The sequence below is a fragment of the Taudactylus pleione genome, unplaced genomic scaffold, assembly GCF_031769625.1.
Source record: "Taudactylus pleione unplaced genomic scaffold, aTauple2 ptg000136l, whole genome shotgun sequence".
In the NCBI taxonomy this organism is placed as follows: Eukaryota; Metazoa; Chordata; class Amphibia; order Anura; family Myobatrachidae; genus Taudactylus; species Taudactylus pleione.
This window is the reverse complement of record NW_028284538.1, coordinates 5,560,951-5,582,968: the sequence shown is the minus strand read 5'-3', so window position 1 is coordinate 5,582,968 and position 22,018 is coordinate 5,560,951. Positions and strand designations below refer to the sequence as shown.

General features: G+C 41.9%; 1 protein-coding gene across 1 annotated transcript in view; it reads right to left on the bottom strand.

Moving 5' to 3' along the window:
* LOC148522936 (membrane-spanning 4-domains subfamily A member 4A-like) overlaps nucleotides 1–21,780 on the bottom strand; it is a 151,213-nt gene extending 129,433 nt beyond the window's left edge. Inside the window, exon 1 of the mRNA XM_088473572.1 lies at nucleotides 21,743–21,780. The gene's annotated coding sequence lies outside the window, so the exon portion shown is untranslated. The remainder of the gene's footprint in view (nucleotides 1–21,742) is intronic.
* Nucleotides 21,781–22,018: the final 238 nt, after the last annotated feature.

The window sequence follows — 22,018 nt, the reverse complement described above, 5'->3', positions numbered from 1 at the left end:
CCATTACAGGTGAGGAATTGCTGTTCTGTTAAAGTGGAATTGAGATGGAATTTGGTAGTGATGATATAGGACCTCAATTAACTGTCTAAAACCAGCTGCATTGATGGTGGATATTGGATGTAGATCTAATGCTAGCACAGCTGTCATGGCTTCAGTAATCTATTTTGCAACTGTATGGCTGTTTCCATATTTGCTTCCTCCTGCAAAGGATAGTTGAAACTACTAGTCTTCTTGGTCCCCTTCTGTGATGAAGATTCACCCCCAGCATCAGCAACAGCTTTAGCCCACAAGGATTATTCTTGAGAATCCTGGATAGGGGAGGAGTCAGTCTTCGCAACTTGGATGCAGGAGGACTTCCTCCAATTATTAATGTGATTGATGATGTAGGGGTTGGCAGTGAAGATTGCATGTGCTGGGATCTTTCCATGCTGCTTGTGGCTGATGCTGGACTGCTTGTTATTATTTTACAGGTGTGATTTTCCCAAATAATTTGCATGAACTTTCTGCAAATGAGAAAACAGGGTGGAGGTTCCTAGATGGTAAATGTCCCTAGCTGTACTTGCTTTGGACTCACAAATGGTACTGATGGCTTGATAAATGTTTTCAGGATTTGGGTAAAAATAATTCCACACAAGAGTGGCTTTTTTGGTCTTATGCCCAGACATGATGGGAATCTAGATGCCAGCATCCCGAGAGGGCTAGGACACTGACAGCTGTTGGATGGTATCCTACCCATCCTCTTCTTCCTATCCTAACCCTAAACCTCCCTGCCCAATGTCTGAAACTAGCCTTCTTCCATAGTGCCTAAAAATAACCTCCCCTTCCCCGCACACTATACCTAACCCTTGCGCCTTAGTGCCTAACCCTAACTCTACCCATAGTGCTTAACCATAAGAACTTACATTCCCCCTAACCTTCCCGCTAACCCCACATCTTACCTTTGGGGTGCAAGTGGTTGGAATGCTGGCACAAAGATTCCAACCAGTGTCGGGATTCTGATGCCAGTATTTTATGAGCCGGCATCCCCTGGACTGGGAAACTGACTGTATCCCAGCATGACAATGATTACAAAGTCAAACTCATACATACTGTAGCACTTGTGGACACCCTTAGACTCTCATCAGGGATCTATGAAATTTGTGATCACACAGTTTTTTCTTCAGCCATATTGTTCTTTTTGTGCACTGATTTGCATGTTTTAAAGGTAACACATCTAGATTCAGAGTGAGAAGGTGTTGCTTACGCGGTTACAGAAGATCCAGTCTGTGTTTGGCACCAGCTACTGCAATAGACATTGTAGGGCATGAAACAGCAGTAGCAGGACCACCATGTGCAGAAGAAGATCATGGTGTGAGTCTTTCCTTCCCACTGCATGTAGTGTATGGCATGTTGGCAATTTTATGTTTCTTATCAGTAAATTTCCCTTTATTGTTAGAGGAAAGGTTTTTTTGTTTAACATTGTGAAATATCATGTAAATTTTAGATGTCTGGCTCTGGTTCTCCCATCTGGGACTCTCTTTCCTTCCCATCTCTGCCCCTGGATATGGCTTCAGCCTTGCATACTCCTATAACTACACAGGAAGTTCTGGAGGACATAAAACATTTAAAGCCTGCTAAAGCTCTGGGTCCGGCTGGTCTGAGTGGAGACTTTTACAAAATCCTTCAATCCAGTTTGGGAGAAATATAAGACTGATTCTTTAGTTGAGACTTGGAAACATTTGCCCCTTTAACTACTAGGCAGAAATGCAGTTATTAAAAGTATAATCTTCCCAAACATATTTTCCCTTATTCAAATCCTTCCTATCTCTCTGTCTAAATCTGATATTCAGTGCTTCAATAGACTAACATTTACATTTCTCTGCCAAAACAAAAACCCCAAAATTGCATTATCTGGTCTGAGTGGAGACTTTTACAAAATCCTTCAATCCAGTTTGGGAGAAATATTAGCCACTTTCTATGATCAAATCATATCCACTAACACAAAACCTTTATATTTTAATGCTACAATTATCAAAGTATTGCCTAAGCCAGAGAGAGATTTGTCTAATCCAGGGTTTTATAGCCCTACCTCTCTTCTTAATCTTGACTATAAAATATTGACTAAGATCCTTGCCGTAAGATTGAAATATACTTTGCCACAGATCATCCACTCAGACCAGATGGGCTTTATAAGGGTAGACACTCAGTGGTTAATGTCAGGAGAGTTCATTTAAGCAATTCAGCATGTCAAGGACTCTGGGACTTCTGACACAACTATGATCCTCTCGTTAGTCGCTGAGAAGGCATTTGACCTTATTTTATGGTAACGCCTTTATAACTCTCTGGATCGTTTTGGTTTCCCGAAGCCCTTTGTAGACATTCTAAAAACTCTCTATCAGCAGCCTACCACCCTGGTATCCTCTAATTGGCTATTATCATCTTCTCTCCCCATTCAAAGAGGAACTAGGCAAGGATGTCCGCTATCTTCGCTTCTTTTTGCGGTGGCTATTGAGCCCTTAGCTATTGCCCTATGTTCCTCTAATATATTTAAATGGATAACTATTGGCAAAATTGATCTAAAAATTGCCCTATTTGCGGATGATATTTTTTTATTTCTCACCAAACCTCATTCCTCCTTACAAGAAATATTCCACATCATTAACGATTTTGGTTAATTTTCTGAATATAAGATCAATTTTGACAAATCTGAGTCTTTACTTTTAAGTAGAGTTGCCACCAATCCTACCCCCACCTCTTTTTCCATTCCTCTCACACTGGCCCCCTCTCATATTAAGTATCTGGGAGTATATATTCCTTCTGTTCTCTCACAGCTTTATAACCTAAATTTTACTCCTGTACTCAATAAGACTGATTCTTTACTTGAGACTTGGAAATATTTGCCCCTTTCACTACTAGGTAGAAATATAGTTATTAATAGTCTAATCTTCCCAAACATCTTTTCCCTTATTCAAATGCTTCCTATCTGTCTGTCTAAATCTGATATTCAGCGATACAATAGACTAACATCTACATTTCTCTGGCAAAACACAAAAACCCAAAATTGCATTTTCTAAATTATTAGCAGCTCATAGAGAGGGTGGGATAGAGGTCCCGGATTTATCCTCATTTTCCTTATCTGTCTATGTAAAAGACTGGTTTTTGGAAACAAGCACCTACACAGATTGGAATCTTGATTGTGCTCAATTCGCTCCCTTTTCACCAGGGGCATTACTATATTCTAATTCCTCTGATATTCCATCAAACTTATTTAATCATATAATATTCAAAGACACTTATTTATCTTGGATTGGACTCAATAAGCAACTCTTAAGATCATTTACTAGGACTTTATACATACTTCTGTGGGGAAACCCTTCTTTCCCTCCTACACTAGACAATGCTACCTTTCTCACATGGAGATATAAAGGACTAAACTTAACATCCAAAGTCTTTGATCCAGGTGGTTCATTGCTTCTCTCTTTCTTCTCTGCAACAAAAATACCAACTTCCTCATAGGGAATTCTATATGTATCTACAAACTAGAGATGAGAAGGTTCGGTTCCCAGAGAACTGAACCCACCCAAACTTAGCATATCCGAGTCGGATCCAGGCAGGCTCGGAGGTTCCCACCTTACTCTGTTCTCGAAACCGAGACAAAACCATATAGACGGAAATCTCGTGGTTCGCGAGCTTTCGTCTCTATGATCAATGTAGTATATAGGGACCATGCGACAGATGCCATTTCACTCCGACTGTGGAGACTGAACAGAGAGGGTGGGTAGTGTAGGGTTGGGAGAGGTTCTGGTGCTATCTGCTGTGTCCTGGGCTGGTGCTGATCCATTCTGGTCTCTAGTCACTGTGCTGTCTGCTGATCCATTCTGGTCTCTGGTCACGGTGCTGTCACTGTCACTGTGCTGTCTGGTGATCCATCTGGGCTGTCTGCTGTGTCCTAGGCTTGTGCTGTGTCCATCTCTTGGCCCAAGTTCTGGACTCCAAAAAAAAAAAAAAGTCAAAAAAAAAAAATCATAGTGTCTTTAAAGTTTTTATATTTTTCTGTGTGTGCATGCGCCATTAACAGGCTTAACCACAGTAGCGCACAACAGCCACCCAGCAACACACGTTGCAACCTTGTGCTGCCCGACTACAGTCGTTCTTAAAATAAAATACAATAAAAGTGTCATATTTTTTTCTTGTTTGTGTGGGTGGTTTTTTGCCATAGCAGCAGTAGTGCACAAGATCCAGCCAGTAACGCACGTTGCAACCTTGTGCTGCCTGACTCCAGTCGTTCTCACAAAAAAATACAGTAAAAGTGTCATGTTTTTTTCTTGTTTGTGTGGGTGGGTTTTTCGCCTTAACCACAGTAGTGCACAAGAGCCAGCCAGCAACGTAAGTTGCAACCTTATGCTGCCCGACTACAGTCGTAATCAATTGTTACTCTGGGGCCAAGTTCTTCTGGAGCTGACAAAAATTATAAATAATCAATTGTCGTTTTTTCTAATATTTTTGTGTGCGCACACAACTGCACGTGTGTGAATTTTGTAACCACACCTTGGCTACACACTTGGTGATTGTGGCACTGCTTGTAGACTGCAGAAAAAATATGGAGGGCTTTCACATGACAGGACAGCAAGGCCAAGAACCACATGTTTCAGCTGCTGCCAGCAGTGCAAGGCTGTCAACTTCCTCAACCTCTAGGAAGGCCCATGCCCCAGGGCTTAAGTCACTCCATCGATATGGTAAAGCAGGTTTTACTAAAATTAAGAAAAAAAATTGAAAGGATATTTGACTTTAGATAAACAAAAAATTGGGAATATGCCAATCACTACACTAAGTGGCAAGGAAAGGATGAGGCCTTGGCCTTCTTACTCTATGAAGAAGACTGCTGATTCTGATAGCCCTTCTACTTGTAGTAGTAGTAGTAGTAGTGGTGGTGGTCCAATTAAAAAAGTGAATGTTGTTAAGACAGCTCCGGAAAAACCAACTTTGTGCCCTGAGAAATCTAAATCACAAATCCCTGAGTAGAGAGCAAGTGTGTCCATGGTTGCCGTATGTGAGCCCAACCTAAATACTAGTGTACTGGAGGATCCTCCAAGTTCCAATATTTGTGTGCCCTGTGTAAATGTAGGGAAGGGCAGTCAACATCTTGCACACGTAGTCATTGAGGATGGTTCTGTGGAATTGCACATGGAGGAGGAGGATTTTTTAGTAGTTGAAGGCGCTAAGGATGATGAGGATGTTGATGATGAAGATGTTGGTGATTAGGATGTTGATGTCGAGGATGTCCTTTGTGTAAGTAAGGCAACAGCTGTTGCCCATGTTTTGAAAAAGCCAAAGCCCATTTTTGTCAAGCCGGGACAAAAGACAAAAAAATCTACTTCTCACGTGTGGAATTATTTCCATCCTGATCCGGACAACAGTTGTCAAGCCATATGTGCCCGTTGCCATGCAAGAGTGAGTAGAGGGAGGGACCTAAACCACCTAGGAACCTCCTCCTTGTTACGTCACTTGGAGCGCATTCATCAAATATCAAAGTGTATGTCGCCAAGTTCCAAAACTCAAAACGTAACAAGTCCAGTGTCACCTACCTGCTCCATCTCTATGGGATTGTCGAAGCTGGATAATTGGCTGAGATAAGTTCAGTTTAAAATTGTATCGCGGCGACGCCATCTTGCGACTGGCTGCAAGACGCCATCTTGGAAATGAAATCGCAAGACGCCATTTTGCGAATGGCCGCCCAAGCGCCATTTCAGATAAACTCACAATTAAGTACATATGGCGAGATTACTATTAGCACCATGCGATTGCATCTTTCATCATTTCTCATAAATACAGTAATACGCACAATTGTGCTGTTAACTAGTCGCATATTAGCGAATGCATAAGAAAACACTGTTTAGTAGTTAAATGCGCACGCATCTGTCCCCAGTTAACTAGCATCTTTATATCAAACCCCGTACACTCACACATTACATATTCACATACAAGGTTCCATGAACTTTAAGGTATAAGATTTAAGTTTTTTCATGTAGTATAAATGCTGTGAAATAAAGATTATTTGGTAACTAAGGTTTTATACATGCTAAGTAAGCCATGTTTGGTTTCGTACTGATGCGTACTCTTTCCACAGTATTCCAGTATTATCGGTGGGGAGATCGCATCATGCATTCTCAACTTATGGACCGCAGAGACTTCAAGCAACAAAATATATATGATATGAATAACTGTTAGGATGTTGCATGTGGCGGGAATCTAGGGACCCTTAGTTGTTGGAGGCTGGGTTGTGTCTATTTGAATCAGCCTGTTAAATGCTCTGTAACAGATGTATCCCCCTTGGGAACCAATGACAACAGCAACAAACGTCTCTATTGTTTTGTCTATCCCTGGGGGGGTATAAATATGTATGCTCCAACACTGGGTTTTTAGTATTCTTGCTGAATGCTGACTGAGGGGTTTCTTGCTGATGCCTAACATCTGGTCCAGAAGCGCTGTGTATGTATACTGTACTTGGGTCTGTATAATTCCTTTGCACCGAATTGTGTCTGGATCAATAGCGTGTAACTGACTGTACTTTTACTTGAACAATACTTGTGCTTTGGAACCACAGATTCCAGGTCTTAAGTCTTTATTTACTGTATGACTGCGTACGCAAATTAGCGTCAATATTAGAAGGTATAGGCAGGATTATTAGAAGGTATAGGCAGGATATTAGAAGGTATAGGAAGTTGTGTATAGAGGTTTTGATCCAGTATTGTTAGTTGGGGGCTCATAGTGAAGTCACTTACCTGCTCACATGGTACATAAGGCTATCGATATCTCAGCAAACGGTGGAGTGGCCACATGCAGGGTTTACCTGCAACCGCTTTGTGCTGAAAGATTGCTATCCATTTCCGTGTGAATCAAGGAAGCTGACTAGAATCCAGGGACAAGAGAGGAAAAAGTTTGTTTTCCTTTGTTGATAGAACCTAATGTTTAGAGGGGTGCCGCAGTATTGAGTACGTGGAAGAGTTACAGGTTTGCACACAGCAAAGATGCACTTTTGCGTACGCAGCTAAAAAGGTTGTCATACGGTTGTGTGGTAGTCGCATTATTGTGTATGTGACTGGTCTCACAATAGCGTATACGTACATCCAGTTGTGCTGCCACGTGTTTAAATAAAGCCATTGAGGTTTACATTTTTTAATTGTTATCAATATCTGGGATAACATGTATTTTTCTGCACAGGAAAAAGTGTGTAACAGTGAGTGTTTGTTGGTAGGGGTAACTTGTTCCCTACAGTTAAGGGTATCGTATGATCCTTAATGGCTAGGTGCAAGGGTTAGTCTAGCCGCTCGGTAAGTAGCTTTACCGTTCTATACACAGTAGCAGGTGTACATGTTGTCTTTGTTGTAGAGAGGTGCATGGAAGTAGCTGACATACAAACTTCCATAGGTGTGGAAGTTGCCTTACTAAATCTTATCCGGGTGTGGAAGTTGCCTTTTTCAAATCTTATCCAGGTGTGTGGGCGCCGCTGACTTAAATTGTCCACAGGTAAGTGAAAGTATCTTGATTGTCTTTCACCAGTTTAAATCTTTATTGAAAAGTGTAGAATTTTGTCTCAGAATGGGAGCCGCGCAAACAGTAGAGATGTTAGACAATGAAGTGCTGCTAATGGAGGTGCCAATCGGATCGGCTCGTCGTATTATGCATACTAAGTACGGTACTTTTGTGATAAGGTATTGTGATGTATGGTTTAAAATGATGATGAAGAGGGTTAGACTGTTTCGCAGAATTGGTAGTTTTGATAAAAATGTACTAGATAATGTCTGGGATCACATCAGTCTGATGCGCTCCCGAGAGAAAAAGGTTAAATATTATGAATGTTTAAATTTGTGGCAGCATGAAGTGGATGCGTGGCTGAAAAATGTGCAAGTGACGCAAACTAGCATTGCGAGCACATTGCCAGAGAATACATCCATGACGCTAAATTGCAATACGGGCAAGCCGCAAAATGCTGTGCCCGTGTGGCAAGGTAGGGTTGTGGAGAGTATTGCCAGCAGTTCACGCTCACCTCCCCCACCTTATGTGGATGGAGGTGCAAGTACAGTTACCAAAAATACCCATAAAAATGTAACAAGCAATTTGTACCCTCTCTTAAGCAACCATAAGGAAAATGTTTATGATGTGGATGATGAGCCTATTGTAATGTCTGCCATTTCCCATGCTGTGCAGATGATAGATGCTGAATCACCACAATCACGAGTGGTGCTGCCATCTCCATCGGTAACAGCAAGGGAAGTGTTAACACCCTCTGCACCCGTAGAGGAAGTTGTTCATACTATACGTAGCAGCAGCAGATTAAACCCCCAGCCAGGTAACCAGGTCAAAGGCAGCAGTGCTACCGGTCTGCATCCCATTCAGACAATAACCGTTCCAAATGGAAATGCAGATGCGAATGGTATAGTGCCCACGAGGGAAGTAGTAATGCATTGTCCTTGGACAAGAGCAGAACTAAATTCCATCATAAATGATTTCCCCGATCCCAAAAAGGACCTAGCCAAATGTCAAAGATTTTTGAGAAATTTGGGTAGTTCTCATGAGCCAACTAATAAATATTGGTGAGTGGTGTTAAGGGCCTGTCTACCATGCAATACCGACGTGACAAAATTTATCACGGATTGTGTAACAGACCAAGTAAATCAAGGTAACATTTCCCATATTCTAACTCAATTGGGTATATATTTTCCAGTAGTAGTTAACTGGAATAAAATTTTCACCATTAAGCAAAAAGAGAGTGAAACTGCAGAAGATTATTGCGATCGGGCTCTACAGGCTATCACCCAGTACACTGGGATAGAAGATATTAAAGATAGCACTCACCACAGGGGAATGATAGTCACGGTACTAATGGATGGTCTGAAAGAGATTTAAAGACTCGGGTTCAGACCTCACAGCCTGGCTGGCGGGGACTCACAATAGATACCCTCATAGAATCTGCCATCAAACATGATAAAAACATCTCAAAGAAGAGAGAAGCCCAGAGCGAAAAACTAATGGCTGTCAGTATCCAAGCTCTGGAGGGAAGGATGGTAACATCACAGCCAACAGACACACTTGCACCTGCACACACACTTACATCTGAACAAGTATATGCCCTCACTAACCCCATGCAACAACAAACACAGCCCTATCCCACTAACCCGATACAGCCACAGGTCCCATACTACTCTCAAACTTCATATCCCCCTCAATACCCTTACCCTCCGTATCCTTATCCTTACCCATATCCACCATCTTTACCCTCTGCTCAAACCTTACAACAACACATGCCTTCACCCGATCCATGAACATGTTTTAATTGTAAACAAACAGGACACTTAAGTAGAAACTGTATAGTAAATAGAGTAGGAACCCCAAATCAGGGAAGACCTGGATATCCCCATAAGGGATATGCACAGAGACCAGCAAATGTCCAGCATGCACCAGCTCCAATTGTGGCCATAAATGCTTTATTGGAGAATGGTAGCCAACGCTAGGGGTCAGGTCATACCTGTAGTCTACAGATAGTCAGGTTAACGGGAAGTACTAGGGAAGAACCAGTCATGATGGTTGATGTAGCTGGTACTGAATATCCTTTTCTTGTAGACACAGGGGTGACCTGGTAAGTGATAAAATCTCCCGTTAATTTACAGGTGACCAAAGAGACAGTACCAACAATGGGTGTAACAGGTAAAGTGGAACATTATCCTTTAACAAAGTCCACAGGGGATACTATTGGGCCGTTGCATACCAGGCATTCTTTCATTCTGGCTGCTGTGGCTCCTACTAACCTGCTGGGTAGAGACTTGTTATGTAAGATGGGATGTGTTATATATTGCACCCCTGATGGTGTATTTTCAGATATCCCAGAGAGAGTTGCACATGAGATGCGGGATATGTTGGACACTCCCCAAAGGATAATGTATCACTCTACAATTTTAAATGAAAATCCATCTCAGATAAATGAAATGTTGTCCCAAATTTGGACAAAGGATGGACAGGACACTGGATTAATGGCAAACGTAAGCCCCGTAATGGTAAATTTAAAAAGCTGTAGGCAAGCTCCAAAAATTCCCCAGTACCCACTAAAGCAAAAGGTAGAATTAGGGGTTTTTCCAATAATTGAGCGATTATTGCAATAGGGAATTATAGTCCATACAGTTGGTGTAGCCAACAGTCCCATCTTTCCAGTGAAGAAGAGTGGTGGGAGGGGTTATAGGCTGGTACAAGATCTTAGAGGTGTTAATAAGGTAGTAGAGAGCCAATTCCCTGTAGTGCCAAATCCAGCTGTCATCCTGATGCAGATCCCACCAAACGCAACCCATTTCACTGTCATTGACCTCTGTTCTGCTTTCTTCTCTGTGCCTCTCCACCTGACTGTCAGTATCTATTCGCATTTACATACAGAGGTTTACAATACACATGGACATGGATACCCCAAGGTTTCATAGACAGCCCCAGTATCTTCTCCCAGGCATTGCATGACTGTTTACAATCTTTTCAACCTGCCAATGGATCTGTTCTAATTCAATATGTGGACGATTTATTGCTATGTTCTGACTCGTTTATGTCATGTTTGAATGATACTAAACTTTTGTTACTTCATCTCTCGCATACAGGACACAAGGTGGCTAAAAATGGCTAACAAGGGTTAAAAATGTTTTCTCCAACTGAAAAAATTATGTCTTTCCAAACAATTGATATGCTGAAATTAATTGAGATGCAAAATTTGTGTTCAATTCAGGAAAAATCCATCTGGAAGGCCAAGGGATGTGGGCAAGAGTCCTCTGGGCTCTGGAGGGACGGACAAGGTAAGCCAGTAGCCCCCAAGGCATATTACCCCAGCCTGACTGAGGCAGCACACGGTCTGACTCATCTGGGAAAACAAGGTATGTGCAAGTTGGTTAGGGCATACTGGTGCGCAACAGGTTTTTCTTCACAAGCAGAAAAGATAGCAATGTCCTGTCTGACCTGCTTGAGGAAGAACATAGGGAAAGCGATCCCTACCGAACCATCCCACATTCCACCGACTGATGGACCTTTCCAGATGATACAAATTGATTTCATTCAATTACCACCCTGCAGGAACCTTAAGTATGTATTAGTGTGCACAGATGTATTTTCTAGTTGGGTTGAGGCCTACCCTGCGGCCACTAATACTGCTGCGTTTACTGCCAAGAAAAGAGTTCAGGAATTTGTATGCAGGTACGGTATCCCTAAAATCATTGAGTGACAGGGGTACTCATTTTACAGGTGATGTTTTTCAAAATATGTGTAAACTGATGGGTATTAATAGCCGACTTCACACCCCCTACCGACCGCAAGCCAGTGCCAAGGTAGAGTGGATGAATGGGTCTATTAAAAATAAGTTAAGTAAAATCATGGCAGAGACTGGACTAGGATGGCCAGAAGCGTTACCTTTGGTCCTACATAGCATAAAGGACCAGTCCTAGACCCCCTCTAAATCTGTTCCCATTTGAAATATTGTTCAGTAGACAACCTAATTTGATTATAAGTCCACAGGAAGACCTGAAGGGTAACAACAAGGTAACTGTAAAGTATCTTATATCAATGAGTAAGCAGTTAAAACAACAGCAGCAGAAACTGAAATTGTTGTCTAATGATATGCCTGAAACTAACTGTCATGATGTTGAACCAGGAGAATATGTTATGATCAGAAATTTCTTGCGTTCAGGTTGTTTGACTGATCGGTGGGAAGGTCCGTACCAGGTGCTGCTGACGAGTACTACATCTTTGATGGTGGCCGAGAGAGATACCTGGGTCCATTCCACTCACTGCAAAAAGGTCAATCAATCGGTGGAGAAACAAGTCAGAGACAAAGCTGATAGTGTGGACCTGTCGCTCGCTCGCTTGTTCCGGGAGGATTGAAAAGGTTGTAGTGAGATACCTGAACTAAAAGAAACATGCAGGTCTTGTTGTGACAATGGACGGGCCTGCTGTGTTCATTTTCATATTCTCTTTTAGAGTGTTCACCATCTTGGTCGGTTCGGGAATATCCAGTTTCTTTGATGGGAGACCGATCGAGGAAATGGGAGCTGATGGCAGTGCTGATGTAGTGGAGTCAGGAGGAGTGCAATGCCAATCAGGGGAGTGTCTGACCAATCTTAGTACTGTTATTGTTAAGAGAGCTATCATTCTGGATACTCGGGGAAGGTTTGGAGGTTTATTGTCTGAAGATTCCTGTATTTTTGAGCTTTGTGGGTCCCTAGTTGATGAGAACTGTATCCAATGGTGCCAACCTAAATATAGCCCGTACTGGGGTGGGTATCTTTTAGAGAATTATCATAGTATGGTAGGCAAAGTATTAAATCAAACTGATTGCTGGGTGTCTTCACATGTACCACAGGGACAGCATAACGTAGGGTTGGTGCCATTTCCGCTGAATATCATGGAAATTTTAGAATTACAGAAAGGGAAAACATTGAATGGAAAATTCCTCTCATCCAAACCAGCTCATTTCAAACTCTATCAATTCCAAATAGATAGATCACTTTTGTGTTTAAACATAAACAACCCCAATAAACCCGGGAGTTGGGAAGTGATGGGGAATAATCAGACAATGACCTTCTCACAAAGAGCTGATAATGAGTCCATAAACCATGATCTGTTACGCTCAATTAAGTCTGGTGGGAAACATTTTAGGTATCGGTATACATTGAGTTCCACCAAAGAAATTATTGGTAAGGTGCCAAATGGTTACTGTGCTAAAATAATACAGCCAGAAACTTGCATGTACCAGATGGAAGACCCAGAAATAGGATTGTTTGCAAGGGAAATGTGCTTAATGATAATGATGCCATTCCTTATGTTCTCCCTGATAATGTATATTTCATATGTGGAAGAAAAGCATATAAATGGCACTCCCCGAGTTCCGAAGTTTTGTGTTACCTGGGAAGTTATGACCCTCACACATGTTGAAATGCTTGGTATACATAAAAACACACCGTCACCATATCTTCACACACAATATGAACACAGAGGCAAAAGAAATATGATACCTGGTGATGTGCATAAAGCCACTCAGTTAATCAGTGAGACAACTGGCTTTCAAGTTTTAGTCGCATTGGATCCCACCAGGATTGCTCGGGGTACATTAAATTTTAGGTATATTCAGGAACTTGCTAAATTGATAGATAATATCACCGAGATGTACGATGACACATTCAGGTATACAGGGAGAAAATTGCAAGCATACAAGAAAGAACTGGTGCAACACAGGCTAGTGTTGAATTATTTAACTGCTGTTACTGGAGGGTATTGCGTAACGTTAGCCACCCAATTTGGAGTAAAATGTTGCACCTATGTCACCAATGATACTAGCGACCCCAAGGAGGTGATACACCGAAAGATGGATGAAATTCTGCAGCTAAAATGGGAGTTTCATAAGAACCTTAACGCTTCAGTGGCTGAAGTAGGGGAAAAGATAGAAGGATGGGTTTCATGGCTGAACCCAATAAAATGGTTCTCAGGTCTAGGGGAATGGGTCCAGGAAGTGATCGCCAGCATAGGCAAATTCTTGATCCTTATACTAATTGTCATCATAATAATTGGCATATGTGTCCGATGTGTTCCTATTGTGTTGAAGTGTGGAAAATGTAAAAATAGAGTAAAACGCAAGAACGAAACTATGATGGTGGTCAGTAATGACAATATGAATACCGAGGTAAATATAGAACTGCATTACAACCCTGAACTAGGAAATACCATCATTTAATGTATTATATTTAGACATGCATAGAATGTATTATTGAAATGTTATTTTTAAACACCTTAGATAATGTAAAGTCTAAATTCCCCTTCAAGACTGCTTTTATAAGATTGGTGCATTCCCACACCTTTCACATGATCTTCCAAGATCAGCGGTGTGCGTATAATAGTAGTTTTATGTCCCCACCCAGAGACACATTATTGAAGGATTAAGAACCACCTTGTGCCATCCTACAATAACACTAAATAATATGTAAATGTAAGCCTAAATTAAATTCAAAGAGTAGATTGTGATAGCATGTTGTTCACTATCAAAGGGTGGACTGTCGAAGCTGGATAATTGGCCGGAGATACTTTCAGTTTAAAATTGAATCACGGTGACGCCATCTTGCGACTGGCCACAAGACACCATCTTGGAAATGAAAACGCAAGACGCCATTTTGCGAATGGCCGCCCAAGCGCCATTTTAGATAAACTCACAATTAAGTACATATGGCGAGATTACTATTAGCACCATGCGATTGCATCTTTCATCATTTCTCATGTACACAGTAACACGCACAATTGCGCTGTTAACTAGTCGCATATTAGCGAATGCATAAGAAAACACCGTTTAGTAGCTAAATGTGCACGCATCTGTCCCCAGTTAACTAGCGTCTTTATATCAAACCCCGTACACTCACACATTACATATTCACATACAAGGTTCCATGAGTTTTAAGGTATAAGATTTAAGCTTGTTAATTTAGTATAAATGCTGTGAAATAAAGATTATTTGGTAACTAAGGTTTTATACATGCTAAGTAAGCCGTGTTTGGTTTTATACTGATGCATACTCTTTCCACAGTATTCCGGTATTATCGGTTGGGAGATCGCATAATGCATTCTCAACTTATGGACTGCAGAGACTTCAAGCAACAAAATGTATATGATATGAATAACTGTTAGGATGTTGCATGTGGCGGGAATCTAGGGACCCTCAGTTGTTGGAGGCAGGGTTGTGTCTATTTGAATCAGCCTGTTAAATGCTCTGTAACAGATGTATCCCCCTTGGGAACCAATGACATCAGCAACAAACGTCTTTATTGTTTTGTCTATCCCTGGGGGGGTATAAATATGTGTGCGCCAACACTGGGTTTTTAGTCTTCGTGCTGAATACTGATAGACGAGGGGTTTCTTGCTGATGCCTAACATCTGGTCCGGAAGCGCTGCATATGTATACTGTACTTGAGTCTGTATAATTCCTTTGCGCCAAATTGTGTCTGGATCAATAGCGTGTAACTGACTGTACTTTTACTTGATTAATACTTGTGCTTTGGAACCACAGATTCCAGGTCTTAAGTCTTTATTTCTGTATGACTGCGTATGCAAATTAGCGTCATCATTAGAAGGTATAGGCAGGATTATTATAAGGTATAGGAAGGTGTGTATAGAGGTTCTGATCCAGTATCGTTAGGATCTAAGCGCCTTCGATCTCCAACACCTGCAGCATCACCTACATCCTCATTCATGATCGGAAGTAATTTAAGAAAACAATTGACTTTTAAACAGTCCTTTGATAGAGGAAGTACAGTAACTATAAAAGCTGTCACCCAGTTTCACAGCGGATCACTGACGCCATGACGGCTGTGCTAGTATTAGATGGTGAAATAGTTGTGAAGGCATCTGTTCCATTTGTAAAGCCTAAGTTAATAGAGGAAGGGACGTTAACCATCTAGGCACCTCCTCCCTGTTACGTCATTTGCAGCGAGTTCATGCAATTTGTTTAACAAAATTATAATAATGTGTAAATTAATAACAAGCAGTCCAGTATCAGCTACCAGCAGTTTGGACAAGCACATGCAATCTCCACCACCAATACCCTCATCATCAACCTCCTCCTTAATAATTGAAGGTATTCCTTCCAAAAAATGTTTTGTGGGGCCCAAACAAACCAAGGAGTTCAGCCACGAAAGTGTCAGTCCTAGTCGCTAAAGTGCTTAGTTTGTTAAACTGAGCATGTCCTTTTTAATATCCCACATAAGAGTGGGTGGGAGGGACAAATCCATCTTGCACCACTTTCCTTTACATTTGGCACAATTTGGGGCATTGCCAACTGACATTATAATAGTTTATTAAACTGCCATCCTGTCTGCCACTGCTGTGTGGCAACGTTTCATAGATGTCCTATATTTTTTTAAACTACCGTGCATTTGTGCTGCTGCTCTGTTGCTTACTTTAGCCAGCCAGCTCGCTGCAGCCTTTGGCCTGTATTGGTGAAAAATAGTGAAATCAATATTGTGAGCTGTGAGGTGGTTAAAAATGCCTAGAAATGCCTGAAAATCATTGTAATTAAGGTTAATAATACTGTAGGAACAGAAACAGGCCCAAATTATGTGGTTTTAGCTGTTTTTATGATTTTTAAGAATAAATCCAGATCCAAAACCAAAACACAAAAACAAAACACAGAGGAAAAAAATCCAAAACCAGATTCAGATCCAAAACCAGGGAGACCCAGATCCAAAACAAAAGCCAAAACACGGAGGTCGGCGCACATCTCTACTGCAAACCAGACATTTTATCAACTCTATTCCTCCCCCTTTTGTAGACACTGCCTCTATCGACCTTATTGGCTCTTTACTAAAATGATCCTCCTCCATCTCCTATAAGACTAGATTTTTATATATAGACCTTGTCAAAATGCAGACTTCCTCAGCACTGGATAATCTTCTGATCCCATGGCAGAAAGACATTCCTTCTATACAAGACATCACATCTCGGAAATGGGTATGATATACCGCCGGCTGCATGGCCGGCAGTTCGATTCCCATCAGCGGCAGCCCGACATGAGCAGAGTTTGAAGTAGCGGAAGCCCGACAGCGCTGGAAATCCCGATCGTGGATAGGTAAGTATGTACTAACCTAACCCCCCTAACCCTAACCCTCCTTAGGGGTGCCTAACCCTAACTTCCCCCCCAAGTGCCTAACCCTAATCCCCCCTCTAAGTGCCTAACCCTAACCATCCCCTTCCCCTTTGCCTAAACCTAAGTCCCCCGGGGGGGTGCCTAACCCTAAGTCCCCCCCGGGGGTGCCTAACCCTAACCATCCCTCCCCCTAGCCTAACCCTAACCCTCCTGGGGGGGTGCCTAACCCTAAGTCCCCCCTGGGAGCCCTAAACCTAACCCTCCCCCCCCCCCCCCGCAGCTGTCCGCTCGCGGCACCCGGCATTACTCGCGGCACCCGGCATCTGCGGGCGTCTACATGTAGGTGCCCGGCATTTCACCCATGCCGGGATAAGACAGTCAGGAAGCCGGCTGCCGGTATTTAGGCAGTCAGCTTCCCAATTGCTTCCCCACATCTCTATTTGGACACTTTGACTCTACTCTAAAGATATTACAGTCCACATATCTACAAGAAGTGCATAGAGCATGTATATCCCCTATACAACGTAAACATATAGTTGTTGGAGACCCAGGCAATTCTTTAAATGTTAGATCTCTAACATAAATTTTTTCCACTGCTTTTGGGACTGTTGGAAAATTAGAAGATTTTGGCACAAACTGGTTACTTTATTAATTAAATGTTTTCTCTTCATCTCCGCCCTGATCCTCTAGCCTGTCTCTGTGCTAATTATTCTAATTGGTCTTTAGGTACAGATAAAAAGGCTTTAATACCCATACTGACCACAATAGTGACAGTGGCAAGGAAGGTGAACTTTTGTCACTGGGTCTCCATATCCTCTCCTTCATTAGGAGAAGTGAAAGTAAAATTATTTCAGATTCTGTATTTTGATTGAAGAGCTAATGTCCCTAATTTAGTTGCGGGAGTGGTTACATTTTATAACAATTTGAATTTGGGTCTATAATATAAAAATTCTACCCACTGAGGAGCAAAGACAAATCCTTCAGATGTTTAACTCTACCGAATGGTTTCTTCATCGACAACTCTTACTTAATAGTTAGTAACATTCCTATCGCAATTCCTTTTTATTTCTTTTTTCTTCTACTTGGTAAATTATACTTCCATCTCTCCATTCATCCCCCCTCTTTCCTATATATGTTTTTTTCTCTCTGTGTGTGTATGTTGATGTATACATAACTATCTATGTATTTACATATATTTACATATATGCAGTTATATATTGGTTTGTTGTGTCTGGTGGTATTAATCTCGCTTTGATAAGATTTATCTTCTTCTACTACTTTGTTTTGTTAGGAATGTTCACCGCTCCGCTTTAATTCATTCTGCAGTATGCGTGACATGAACTGCTGACTGATATTTGGTCTTACTGCTGGTTTATTCATGCATAAATGTGTACTATGCTTCTCTAAATTGAACTATAAGCTTTAGGTGACATCATTCTATTGTTCTCTATGCATCGAAGGCATGAATATATGTATTGAGATTGTGATTGTTCCTTTACAATAATGTAACTAAGTGTTTTTTTCTTTCTTCTTCACCGCTTCTCTCTTTTATGGATTATGCCACCCATGTCTACGTATTGAAAACTCTTAATAAAACAGATTTAAAACATACATTTTAGGTGCCCTTTCTTAAACTTTTTTACCCTTGATGACCTGTTGTAGTACTATGACTGGCAGCAGCCGCAGCAGTTGTACTGGGTTGCTGCTCCTGCTCTTCCATCAAATTATCCCTGATTGGTTTTATTTTTGACACCAGCCAAGAAATAATTTTTTTTTATACTTGTTTGGGGGTATAGATGATGGGAAAGGGATCAGTATAAATGACTGCCGGACGGCTGCCCGGCGGTTCAAATCTCAATACCAGAAGCCCAGCAGGTATTAAAATCTAATTCGGTAAGTACACTACCTAACCCTAATCTTCTCCCCCCTAAGCCTAACCCTCCCTTAGGGATGCCTAACCCTAACCCCCTGCTAAGTGCCTAAACCTAACCCCCCCATTCTCGCAGCCTAAACCTAAATCTCCCAGGGGTGTGCCTAACCCTAACCTCCCTCAGGGGGTGCCTAAACCTAACCCCTTCTTCCCTTTGCCTAACCCTAACCCTCCCATGGGGGTGCCTAACCCTGAGTCCTCCTGGGAGCCCTGAGTACTCACTCCCCCTGCGGCTGTCCGCGCCCACTGTCTGGCTTACCTTCATTCAGTATGCCGGGCATCGGGGTCCCGGCATAGGGATAATGATAGGCGTTGGTATTTCGATGCCTATCATTAGTCCCCTGTCGGGATTAAACAGTCAGGAAGCTGGTGATCGTCATTTTGACCATCGGCTTCCTGACTGCATCCCATGGCGAATACACTGTCACTTACACTTGAAGGAAAACATACTATTGTAATTTTGTTTTGCAGTAATTTCTTTTTTTTTTTTACACAAACAGCACTAGCAGTTGTTTTACCCACTAGGGGATCAGGTCTCCTTTATAATAATTGCTTTGGGGTACAGATGATGGGGGACACTAATGCACACAGAATAATAATATGCATTGTGTCACACAATTCTCATACGCACTATATTTTTCTCAATCAATTAGAATAGACTGTAGGATTTTAATTTTAGACAGCAACAGAAAAAAATTGCAATTTTTTATATAGCTGAAAAAAACTCAAAACAAAGAGGTATTCTGGGAGTGCAGCAGCCTCAGATACAGTAGAGCATTTGTTGCACAGATAAGCAATATAGTATACTGCAGTGATAGATTTCCTAGAGAAAAAAAAGGTGCTGGTTCACTTCAGCAAGCAAACAAATAAAATCAACAGCATCACACACAGACAGTAGCCTGTTTGCACTGCAGTGTGTGAGTGTGCAGTCTGTGGGCCTGATTCGCAATGGCAACAGCGCACGCAAAATGGCCTACGGTGCATACTGCAGTGCGAGGATGTAAGTTAGTACTGCGATGGCACTGCGATCACTCATGCAGATACAAAGCCATCACAGATGGTGGGATGGTACATAAGCATTTAGGAGTGTTGACAGGGGAGTGGTCAGAGATAGGCAGGTGTGCCTGTCCGTTTGAACGCTGTTTCAAGGTTGTGCATAAATTAGCCACTGCGACAGCATACGCAGATTGGGTACTCATTGTGTGCGATGAGGTTAGCAATTTATGAGTAAGGTCAGACCTTTTGTATTTGTGCGTGAAAGGCTGATGGTACACAGTGTTCCCAATGTATACTCAGGATTGCAAAGTATTACGGATGTGCGAAAGCAGTAGTGGGCATCTCTATGACGGCTTAGGGCGTCTCTGTACTGGATTTACAATTGCAGTCATTAGCCTATTTTTGCAGCAGATTTGTGTGCCTATGCACAGCTGCAATCGCCATAGTGAATCAGGCCCTGTGTGTATGTGACAATTAAAATTGCCACCGACAATGAGGCTGTCTGCAGTCACCAGGCACCTGCTCCAGCTACTACTTTAACACTATTTGCACTTCTACCTACGACTCCTAGACCTAATGGTACACTAATGGCACCCTGATGGCCTGCTAAAGGCATTTATTTTACAACTCTGTGATCCAAGGGCCTGATTCAGCAAGGAATTCGCACACACCCGGTCGATTGTTTAACACTGCACGTGCATTGCAGTGTGCCTGCACAAACCGGCCACTGCGATTGGGTAACGATCGCAGGGAGCACACAGTTTCATTACACATTGATTGACAGGAAGTGACCGTTTGGGGGTGGTGATGGGGGGTGGTAAGCAAAACGCAGGTGTGCTAGTGCGTTCAAATGCCGTTACAGGGGCATGCATAATTAAGCCCCTGCGATGGAAGATGCAGCCAGAGCTCTAGATGCACACAGGAAGTTTAGCAATTTGTGCGCGAGGGTCAGGTCAACCACTATTGTGCCTGTGGGTCTGATGGTACTTGATGTTACCAATGTTTTCGCTGTATAGCGAGCTATTGCGGATGTGAGTAAAGTGAAGTGGGCGTCTTTATGTAGTGCCGGGTGTCAGCTTATTGTGCTGTGGTGGGATTCATTAGCATATTTTCACAGTGGCCAGGTGTGTGCGTGAGCAAAATTGCTAACCGTGCTGAATCAGAACCCAAGTCTCACACCCACTCCCTCCACTCTCCTGTGTGAAATGGCACCTGATCATGAGGGTGGGACTTTTATATGCAATCTTAAACATGACTGGTGGTATGGTGGACCTGTGGAACCAGGACCGTAGCTAGGGTAGTGTGGCCGGTGCCATCGCACAGGGCACCACAGGTCAGAGGGCGCTGGTCAGGCCTGTCAAATTTCTGTTTATTATCATTCTTGCTTGTAGATTCCTCTTCTTTTATCCCCAGCATCTCCTCCTGGCCTTCCCTATCTCTTCCCTGGCCCTTCCCCATGAAGTCATGGCCCTTTTTTGGGTGCTTTATGTCCCTTTGAAAAATGAGGGGGGCGCCAATGCTCTTTCTGGCACAGGGCACCAAAATGTCTAGTTACGGCTCTGTGTGGAATTCACCAGTATTAAAAATACATGTATGCAGGGACATTATCAGGGTCTTAAATATCCTATCGTTAAATATAAGCAACAGATATCCAGCTAGAGATTTGCATTGCAGTCCTGATTTATGTGCTTAACGCTATAGCTGCGATTTTGTTACCAACGATTTTATGAACGATTTTTATGAACGATTATCTGTCAGATTATCTGTCAGATTTTTTGAAGTGTAATGAACAATTGTTTTGAACTACAAACGATTTTTGCATATTCCCTTAATGAAAATTGTTCAGTTGACAAGTCTGACTGAACTACAAACTACAAACTACAAACGTGAACGGACATGAACGATAATCGTTCTTCATTTGACTCAGAAAGTGAACGATTTTTTCAAACGATTATCGTTAAACGATATCGTTTAACGATAATCGTTCAAAAAATCGTTGTGTGTGTATGCAACTTTAGTTTATTTGTCTGCTTGAAATGTGTTTCGACACAGAAACAACCAGTAATAAAGGTTCTAAAGTACATTTTTTTTTTATGTCATAGCTTTTTCATTACAATTTGTTCATCTTATCTACTACTAAACCACAGCAATACTAAAGAAGTAAATAAATAAAGTAAACACAATATACTCACATTTTGCTGTGTCTGTCCTGGGTACCTTGTGTGCTGATCTTACCTGCTTCTTCTAAAGTAATACAGTATCTGCAAATTTCTATTGTCCAAATTGTGCTAACTTCTCAGGTTACATTGGGTAAGATTTATATATAGCTGTATTGCTGAAATATGTGACCTAGTATGTAGTGTTCTACCAGTTCTCCCACATACTGTACTTACCCATTTTCTAATTGTAATGTTTGTATTCTGCTTCTTCTGGCCTCTGCGTGTAACAACGTGTGTGGTATGAAAAGA